This window comes from Cebus imitator, unplaced genomic scaffold (assembly GCF_001604975.1).
Source record: "Cebus imitator isolate Cc_AM_T3 unplaced genomic scaffold, Cebus_imitator-1.0 Scaffold27, whole genome shotgun sequence".
Taxonomy (NCBI): Eukaryota; Metazoa; Chordata; class Mammalia; order Primates; family Cebidae; genus Cebus; species Cebus imitator.
Window position 1 is genome coordinate 12,365,672 of NW_016107342.1, and position 11,173 is coordinate 12,376,844.

Sequence of the window (11,173 nt, forward strand, 5' to 3'; positions counted from 1 at the left end):
TTGTTGTGCTTCTTGTAGAAACAAAATTTTGCTATTTTGGCCAGGCTGGCCTCAAACTTTTGAATTTAGGCCATCTTCCTCTCTCAGACTCCCAAAGTGTTGGGATTACAGTCATGAGCCACACCACGCCCGGCCCTAATTGTTTTCCTGTTTGAACAAAGAAATTTTCAAAATAACCAATTGATGCAGGACAAAAATAACTCTACCTAACTACTACCAAAGACCATTTCTAGTTCTAATGGGACACTTGAAAGCCGAAGGGGCAAATATGATGTCATTTTTTTAATGTAAGCCCAAGCCTTTCTGTCAATGTAAATTACATTTACCTGGATCTCCGTTTTTTTTAAACTCATTTTCACACCATGAAAGTATATTATTTGTCTGATTCTGTTTCCCTAATTTCTTTATCTCTCCCCTACTGGTTTTATTGATCTCTGAGGTCCCTAGAGATCTCCCTCAGTGCCAGCCCCAACTCCCTTTGTCCCAGACCAGGTCTGGATATTTCCCCAGTTTCCATTTTCTCCTCACCCTACAGGAATTCCAACACATAACTACAGCAGAAGGTAAACAATGTAGCAAAAATAACACATTCTATTTAGAGTCTTTAAATAAAGGATTTACCCTAGAAGATTCTTCACTGAAAGCAAAGTTCCAGGACTATGGCTTTGACAAATTCTATGTTAAAAAGGCAGTCTGTCAAAATGGGCTTCTGTCTATGTTAGAAATTACACAATAATTAGGTTAAAAAGCTGTAAGGCATAAGAAAAGTCCTTCTTAAACAAACAAGCAAAGTCTTCAACATTTATCATCAGCCCCACTGTAAAATATTGCACATGACATTCAGTCTTCTAATTTTTTCTCAAAGGGGAACAAAAAAGAAAAAAAAAAGGTCTGTTCAGACACTCAAGTCTAATTTGAAAGTATGACATCCGAGTCAGGTGCTCATTCTAGTTCAATGCAGTGCCCAAACAGCATGGACAGGTGCTGAAGAGCATGATAAGTGATGAGGAAGAATGCTGCATCTCAATCACAAATCCTCGAGATGAGAAGGAACTGATCTGCCAGGTATAACACACGTGTGGAGCCCACACTGCTTGAAGGACTTTGAAAATGTGCATCACATCAAAGTGGCTCAGTATACTCCCAATCATAGTATCAGTTTGCGGCACTTCACCTTTCAAAAGATCATCTTCATCTTCTGCCATCTCCTGTTTCATAGGTTTCTTAAATTCCTGAGGTTCTTCAGCACTTATGTCTTCCCATATCTGTTAAATAGAATCAATGATTTTCTTTGACTGCTTAAGGACACAAGGATTAAAGTGGAAGAAGGCGTCCAATGGGTTGGTGCATATTCACACCGAGTTCCCACCAGCTGTATTTCTGGCCGTTGTTACTCTCACTGATAGTGGAGCAGACTAGCTGTTTTTTACCTGTGATAGCAGCAAATAAGGTAACTGCTGAGGGCAGGCAAATCTTCGGAGGATTTAGCTGACTAGTCACTATCCCTTAAAAATTTAGGCATTGAAGACATCTCAAACCTTCTTTCAGATTTCCACTTAAAAGCTGCTTGTGTCTAAAAACAAAGGTACAGAACATAGCTTGGAATGCTGAATAAAATGATCAATGGGGAGCATCATCACCAAAAGCCTTTGTTTTCTGATCCTTGTTATTAAGGTATTTGTGTGGCCAGTTAACCAAAAGACCTAGACATTATTTTATAGTTGTAATGAGAGGAATGAATTTAGCTCTTGCCAAAGAGCTTCCAGTATAATTTCCAACAGCTCACCTGATGATGGCAGGATTATTTGAATCCTGCATTTTTTTTCCCAGAGATGTTCCAAAAATGCTTCTGACAGTCCCAATTTTAAGCTATGGAGGTAAAACATGAAAAACTGTACATGACAGTAGGCAGGCACGGGAAACAGGAGTTTGTCAAATATGTTTTATCAGTTTGTGATGTATTATAAATCATTTATTTTGTTGTTATCAACCTTACCATCTATTGTACATAGCAGACATCATGTTCTGCAGAAGCAAAGACAGCAGGATGTCTAGGCATTCAACTACAGGATGTACCATCTGACCCAGCCATTTGGGGTCAGCCTTCGAAACGGTCTCTTCATCTTCGTTCATATTAAACAAACATTCCATGGAATCTGTCCCACCACAAGTTTGAACTGCTGTTTCCTCAACATCTTCAATATACTGCCAGGATACATTCACATCGAACTTGAGTAGATTTTTAATAATAAGCTCCAGAATTTCATTCCTCAAGGTTGGAAAGTACATACTAATCCTTGGTAAGTTATGAATGTAACATTCCAATGTTCTCTGTGATTGAATCAGTATGGGCAAAAAAACCACTGTGCCAGAGGGACACATCTTGCTATTATTTGCAAGGTTCTATGACATGTGTCAAAATTTTGCAGGAAGATAATCATCTCCATCATCGGAATCTGAAACGTTTACATGGCTCTTCTTAATGATCATTCAGGGAGCGTACCCCAAATGGGAAGCAATTATGATAAGCCATGGGCTAAGGAAGACAGTCTGTTGATACAAATTACCCAGAGAAGCCAGATACTCTTTTCACCACTGTTTGAATTCTGTCCAATCAAGGCAATCTCAATATAATACTGGGGAGCTGCTCAAAGTTTTTTGCCAATTATAGGATAGAAGAGCGAAATTCTAGCAGCCAGTTCAAGAGCTGGTCATCCTTTATGTCTGGATCTCACAACTGGCTCTTCAACAGCTCAAAGTCATTTGTTTCACCCTTTTTGTACTTTGGCAAGACTTCTGTCATGGTTCCATCAAGATGAACAGTTTTTCTTGGGGAAGAACTGGAAAAGTCATTCTTGAATGCAAGTGTATCTGAAATATTGGTCCACGACATACCCAGCTTCTTCTTTTTTTTTTTTTTGAGACAGAGTTTCACTCATGTTACCCAGGCTGGAGTGCAATGGCGCGATCTCGGCTCACCGCAACCTCCACCTCCTGGGTTCAGGCAATTCTCCTGCCTCAGCCTCCTGAGTAGCTGGGATTACAGGCACGCACCACCATGCCCAGCTAATGTTTTGTATTTTTAGTAGAGACGGGGTTTCACCATGTTGACCAGGATGGTCTCGATTTCTTGACCTCGTGATCCACCCGCCTCGGCCTCCCAAAGTGCTGATACCCAGCTTCTTAACCACAAAAGCTGAAGGCACAGCTTCCATCAGCAGCCATGTGAGAAGCAGCCTGGCCACCACGGGGCTTAAAATGAAAGCTGCAACTTGGCCTGGAAGCCCTTTATCTTGATTACTATATTATAACCTGACATGGTTCAGCTATTTGCTTTATATAATGAATGCTCTTAGGAAGAATTTTATCCAACTTCCAAAATTTGTTATTTAAGAACTCTTTGTTGTGGTAACTCACTTTAAGTTTTTTTTTTGTTAAATTTCAAGTTTTAATTTTCCTCCCATTATTCAAAACATACTTAAATGCACCTATAGATAACATCATAATAAGCCTGCATAAAATATTATGAAGAAACTGGAAATAGATACAGAAAAAAATCCCAGCTATAGCTTATATAAATCTGCTTCCTTAAATGGCAGATTTGTTACAAACACTTTGGAATATTTCATCAAAGTCTCATTATTGGTGCAGAATGAGTTTTATATCTCAAGAAAATAAAACACAAACATATAATGCCTTTGCATCAATATTCAATATAATATTTTCTCTTAAAAGAAACAATTTACATTTAAAATACATAAGCATCAGATGCACATGCAGAGTCATAACTGCACCTGCTTTGTGCCCTGAAGAAATGTACTGCAATTCCTTCTAGTCTGTATTACAATCTACTATCTAGCTCCAAAAACTATTTCAACTGTGTTGTTTTAAAATTAAACTGCTATAATGTAGCTCAAACAAATGATGGTTCTTAAACTCGATATTCAGAGTGTAGCCCTCTACCACTGATAGAAATTGATCCTTCTAAATCTCCAAAGTCAAAACATATTCAGGGGGAAAAAATGTCTCGATTTGACTTTTAAAGCAATGTATTTTATTCTGCCCAGACAATAATTCTGTAGTATAATTTGGACACCTGTTGTGTGCAAAATGTCAACAGACTATCAGTAAGAAACAGGATTTTAAAGCTCTTTTAACTTTATTCACATTTTTTGGAGACAGAGACTCACTTTGTTGTCGAGGCTGGAATGCACTGGTTCTATCAAGCCTCACTGCAGCCTCAGCCTGCGGGACTCAAACAATCCTCCCACCTCAGCCTCTCACCAAGTAGCTGGGATCACAAGTATGTGCCACCGTATCCGGCTGTTTTTTATTTTTATTTTTTGCAGAGACAGAGTCTCCCTATGTTGCCAAGGCTGGTCCCAAACTCCTGAGCTCAAGCAATATTTTTACCTTAGCCTCCCAAAGTGCTGGGATTGCAGGCATGAGCCACCACACCTAGCCAGCTCTTTTAATTTTATACACCTTTTGTTTTTGTCCCTTGAATTGTTGCCCCTTTGCTTATGCTAAGTGAATCTCTGTATTTGCTATTGCTGAGCAGATGGTCTTCTGGTACTTCAGGCTGTGTTTTGATGAAGGTTTCTCTTAAGCAAAATCTCACTATTTCCCTATTTCCATAATATGCCACATTCAGTCTTTTTTCACTGTCTTTGTTACATTTGTTCCCACTTCTTACAATACCTCTCTTATTTGTTTCTGAAACTTCTGTCTTGAATCCTGCTTCAAAGTCTTACCAAAAAAAAAAAAAAGATATTTTTTCAAGCCTTTTGAGTCCTGATGATTCCATGTCACACTGATATTTACCTCCCTTTAATGTCATTATTTGCTCTTAAAATTTTAATTATTTAATAAATATTTAAATTTTGGAATATTGAAAAGAATATTTGAAAACATTGGAGTAAATGTTGGACCTCCAAATTGATCTTTTTAAGCAAGATCAATGTCAACTATTTCTTTGATTCCTAGCATAGACCCTAGTAGTGGCATGGCATATGAATGTTGACTGATTGATTGTTTTTTCTATTTGTCATGCTGTCTGTCATTCCCATTTGACTCACTGCACAGGAGCCTGCTAGTTTTTCTGCTGCTATCCATCTTTATAGCTACACCACATGGTGGATACGAGAACACAAAGGGTTTGATCAGCATTGAAAGTGGGCACTCAGAGTTCTCATGTTGAATATTAGGTCCAGGCATGGAGTGATATTATATATTCATAAATATTTGCAAAGAAATTCACCAAATTTTGTAAGTAAGTTATTAAGTATTATGCTCTGAGCATTTATCTGCTTATAACTCAATGCTTGTATAAGTTTCTAAGATTGGGATAATTCAAAGGTAGAAAATCCACATGTGTAAGTGGCCTATTGGCCCATTTCTCTTAACATTGGTTCTATTCATAAGTTCCTCTGAGGGAAGTTTAAAATTCTCTGTCTGTCATTTCAAAAATTTATTGCTAAGAGGACAAGACCACACTAACAAGCCACTCAAGCTAGAATGAACAGCAGAAATAAAACATCAAATGCTACTAAAGGAATTAACCAGAGAATATTAAGAACTATCTGAGGATCAATATGGATCGTGAAGCAAGAGCGCAAGGCACAGGCAACAAATTCAGTAGATCATCAGAAAAACTCTGGCCAGTGGTTTCTACTAGTTATTCAATGGGAGGAGCAAAAGTTATAACAAAACTCATTGCAGAGATGTTATAGTTCATTTGTATAAACATTTAGAGTAATATACTCAACTCTCATTACAGATATGTGTTCTGCCAATTTTTGTTTTTTTACATATTCTTTCTTTCTCTTTATACAATCCCTTCAAAAATGGCCTCAAGATTTTGCTATATATAGAGTCCTGGTCTGTCTGGATGCAGATTTTCCATTAGGTTCATATTCTGGTATGCAGAGGAGGAAAATGCATGAAAGCCTCACCTCTACAGGATGCTCTCAGTTAATTAATTCTCAGTGTACTACCTGTGCTACTGTGCTGAGATGTCAAATGTGATACAAAAATAAACCCCAATTAGAGCATTCAATAATTTCAGTGAACTGTACAGTTTTAAATTATCCCTTATTAGTTAACAACATGCACTATCTATTTCAATCAGACTAACCTTTTAACTATGCAAAGTACCTCTCCTCCCATTTCTTCCACTGCATGCAGACTCTCCCAGCACAAACACAGATGCCATGCTGTCACACTCCTTATGTCCTGTCTGTCTTTGCTCTCCTTGGATAGCTTCTTCTTTCTTTCAGCCCATCTGTATCCTGACCATCTTTCAGAAGTCAGGGATCGGGTGACACTCACTTGACAATTCTGAGGCCTTTTTTTCTCTAATCCCCTTTTATTATTGTCAGTCAATTACATTGAATTTGTTCAAGCAGGTGAACATAGTACACACTCAGTCAACTTTAAGATGATTTATTTCTCTGCAGATGGCATCATAAAAGCAAAAGTATCATATCTGCTACATGGAGTCATTTGGGTGCTGCCCCATCAGAATTCTGTCACTTAGCAGGTCCCTAAAGGATGGGTTGGAGGAGATGTTTTGTACTTGATGCCAACTCAAATGTCAAAAAAAGAGCTCCAAAAGCATCAGTATTTTCCTTGAAACTCTCTGTGGAACTGTCATCAGTGCATTAATTTAAGATATTATGACCTAGTTAATATTTCTAACATGTATAATAAATTGATTTATAAGCATGGTCAAATATAGAGAAAATAGTAAGATAGGAAGCCTCTTTATAGGTATCCTCCATTATTCTCTGTCTCACACTTCAATTTAGCTAGTGTTCCCGTACTGTTTGCCTTTTCAATTATATTTTAGTGCTTCACTTGTTTCAGAAATATTTTCTTATCAATGTATGAGAAGGAAATGCCTGACATGAATTCACCCATTAGGGTTGGTTGAATTTAAACTATTGGGACTGGTCACTGGATAATATATGGAGACTTTTAAAATTTTTTTAATGAAAAAATTATACATACTATTGTCTTAGAAGGGGGATCTTTTGTGCTATTCTATTAGGTTAAGTAACTAGGGGCTTATGAATTAAACTAAAAAAAGGCAGATTACTACAGTTTAATTAATATTTTACATTCATGGGAATTCACAGAAAATAAGGAAAACTCAAAGTGGTTTGACTTGGGGACCAGTTTTTAAGAAAAGAAAAGGAGTTTGGGCTTCAAGGGTCAAGAAATCCTGGCGAACTGAGTAGAAAGCTTGTGAGGGAAGATAAGGTTATTTCAGTAAGGTGTCTTGATGTAAATATCTTTTAGTGTAAATTCTTTCTCCGTGATGAATGCTCTTCTATTCCTGATGCAAGGAAAGAGGAGGATTCCTTTACAAATTGAAATTTATGCTCTACTTTTAGGCAGTTAAAAGAGAGAGCAGAGAGCTCTTCTGGAACTCAACTCAAAATAATTCTTCTGTCAAAGTGACGTATTCAGGGTGGCATATTCTGACCCTTTTCAACTGCTTACTGTAATGGGCACAAGACTGGGTCATTGTTTTTTATCCTTTCTAGAGATGTTTGTCAATTCCTAAGTATTGTTTGAAGGGATTGAGTCTAGTGTCAAATCCCAGTTCAGTATAGTCAGCCCTCTGGATCCATGAGTTTCTTATCCGTGGATTCAAAAAGATGCAGGTCAAAAATATTCAGAAAAAAAGACAGTTGAAAATACAGCAAAAAATAATGCAAATACAGATATACATGGCATTTACATTGTATTGAGTATTGTAAATATTCTAGAGATGATTTAAAGAATACAAGAGGATGTACATAGGTTATATGAAAATACTGATTATTTTTTTAAGATAACGTCTTTCTCCATTGCCCAGGCTGAGTTCAATGGCGTGATAACAGCTCACTGCAGCCTCAAGCAAACCTCCCACCTCAGCCTCCCTAGTAGATGGGACTGCAGGTACATGCCACTATGCCTGGTTAATTTTTTAATTTTTTTTAGAGACAAAGTTTTCCTTGTCTCTAGATATACGATGTATACTCGTTTATTACAGTCACCTTTCTGCACAATAGGTAACTCAAATTTATTCAACCTGTCTGAAACTTTGTGCCCTTTGACTAGCTCCTCTCTTTCCCCCATTCATCCTCCTCTCTCAGCCTCTGGGAATCATCACACTGTCTGATTCTATGAGTTCAACTTTTTTGGATTCCACCTGTAAGTGAGATCATGCAGTAATTTTATTTTGGTACCTAGCTGTTTCACTTAGCATACTGTCCTTCAGGTTCATCCACGTTACTGCAAATGGCAGGATATTTGCTCCCTTTTTTTAAAGTCTGAATAGTATTCCATTGTGTATATATACCATATCGAATATGTAGGCTACTTTGAGTTAAAGAGAGTGTGCTGTTTTGCTTTTAGCCATATGAAAGTGACCCTGGGACAAAGCATTACTGTGTTAATGTCATAGTGTTTTACATACCTCATTACAGGTTGGTGAATTTAAAGGCTTTTGTTTAGTTCAGGAGAAAGAGGAAAATAGAGAAGGTATGCATTAAAGCAGTGCCGTTTTAGAATTTGTCTGCCTTAACAGAGTGGTAGCCAAATTGACTCAAGTTTAGCTTAGTCTGAAAATTCATTAGATTCAATCAAGAATAACAAAAATTGCAGGGAGGAAGTAAGTTAATGTAAGAAGGATAGCTATAATCATATTAATGACATCTAGTATTTTATTTTTCTTCACAGCCCACTTGCCAGACCTTCACCCCAACATACACACACACACCACACAGACTCTCTCTCTCTCTCTCTCTCTCTCTCTCTCACACACACACACACACACACACACACACACACACATAAAATACAGCAAAGAAGACCAAGTTGCAATGTGCCTATGTTACTCTGTATCTCTAGAGGTACTTACACTGTGTGGGAGATGGCAAGAACTAACATCTTTAAACAGTGTTGCCATCCCTACGCTATTTTATATTCATAGGTCAATGGCAAAACGAGGAAAAGGAAAGGAAGAAAAGATACACATAAAAAACGTCATTATGTTCCTCTATGTTTGGTGAGACATGGTTTTTACATAATCATGTCGAGCTGACTAATTCTTCCAAATCCACACGCACACACACACACACACACACATTAATTTACAACTATGAATACCGAGAGGAGAGAATTAAATAGTGAATGTTTCTAAGAATCATGTAAATCCCTTAGTGGTTTATAAAAGTATCTTTTAGAAGGCAAACTTGGGATTTCTACAAAAAGCTACCTTACATTTTGCAAAATGTTATAAGTGACAGGTAGGTGCATTTTTGATCACTGATTTATGTAATCAGAGATCTCTGCATGGAGAGGAGAGGAGAATTTTGGCACATAAGATTTCTTTTTAAAAATTTCCTAAATATAAAAAGTAGATGAATCAGCATATAGAAATTTTAATACATGTTAGTAGAAATGCCACTGTAATTTTAGAGAAGAAAAATAGACTGACCAAAATTAAAGTGCAATGCTCAATAGACTAAAAATATGAAAGACATGAATGAGCGTAAAAGGAAAGAATAGCAGAGCAAAATGCTATAGAACCAGAGCTGTTAAGAAACTGTAATCCTGATCAATATGGAAGAACGTAAGTAGAAAATGCATTTTAAACTGTAAATTCCACAGGAGAAAATACTAGGGCAATAGTTAAATGCATAAGTAATCAAATTAATATTGATTTATAGCCATTAGGGTTGACTGAATTTGCATCTATTATACCAGAGCCAAAAGATGCAGCAAGTTTTCTATGTACTCTTATTTATCCAATTAAAAATATTCTAAAGTTACATCCCATTTGTCAAAATGTTGGCACTCTTAAATAGTTTTATTTTAAATGACTTTTACAGGAATTTTTTCTGTTCATTTAATATTATTGTTATTATTTTTGAGACAGGGTCTCACTCTGTCACCCAAGAGGGAGTACAGTGGTGCGATGATGGCTCATTGCAGCCTTGACATCCCTGGGTTCAGGCAATCGTCCCCTACTTCAGCCTACTGAGTACCTGAGACTACAGGTGCACGTCACCACACCTGGCTAATTTTTGAGTTTTTTGCAGAGATGGGGTTTCTCTATGCTTCCCAGGCCGGTCTTGAACTCCTGAGCTCAAACAATCTGCCCACCTTGGCCTCCCAAAGTGCTTGGATTCCAGGTGGGAGGCACGGTGTCCAGCCAATAATTTTCTAAAAATGAAAATTTTATGTCTGCAAATTTTCCTTGAAATTTTACTCATCCTGATGATCAACATTTACAGAGAAACACTAGCTAGAGAATTGCTTCAGTCTTTCACTTTGTTTGTGTATATACTGGCTAAAGTTACTCATTACTGCTGGTTGTCACGAAACTTTTCAGGAAGCTCAAATACAATGCCACTAGTAAATCTAGATTACATAGCCAAAGAATTAGTTGGGTACTAGTCACCATCGTGTAGACTCAAGAGTTGATCTTGCAATTAAAGAGGCAAATAGAAAGACATCAATTATATATTACACTTAATTGTGTTTGATTCACAAATTGTATTACCCACATTATGAGTCTGTGACTGGAAGCTCAGGGACCCCAACTGCAGTCCTCAGTATAATTAATGATGACAGTTTTCCTATATCTACTTGCTGATGCCATCTATTGCCTGTGAGGTCTCACTAAGACAAATGACTTAGCCAATTGTGATTAAAAATGTTTTCCATCAGGAGTAGGCTGTGACGCTGCCAAGGAGAATAAGACCAGCCTGGCTTCATGAATGTTAAAAATTTTCTTGCCAAAATGTGCAACGGTAAATTATATTGTTAATATTTATTTCTATCCACCCAAAGGTAACAATGTCAACAAGGCCAATTGTTTTAGTCACATCTATCGTACAGGTTTAAAAATACCTACTTACTGGCCAAACTAAAGTTGGTACAGCTTCATGGGTTAGACTTTAAATTTACTGTATCCTGTCAGGTTTTTTAGATTTTCCGGAGGAGTAAGAAGTAAAATATTGATCATATTTACCCATTATAGTCAGCCAGGGTTAATATGCCATTTCTTTTAGGGCTGAAGTAAGCCAAATTTTAGGGTTACTTTTACAGAAAGTAATAGTCTTGGACTGGAATAATTGTCATTAATTTTCTCTCCCACACCCAGGAGAATTTAGGT

The 11,173-nt window shown here is 37.2% G+C and overlaps 1 pseudogene; it reads right to left on the reverse strand.

Annotated features, from left to right (window-relative positions):
• Window positions 1–1,023: 1,023 nt before the first annotated feature.
• Window positions 1,024–8,959, reverse strand: LOC108300404 (annotated as a pseudogene).
• Between the last annotated feature and the right edge of the window lie 2,214 nt (window positions 8,960–11,173).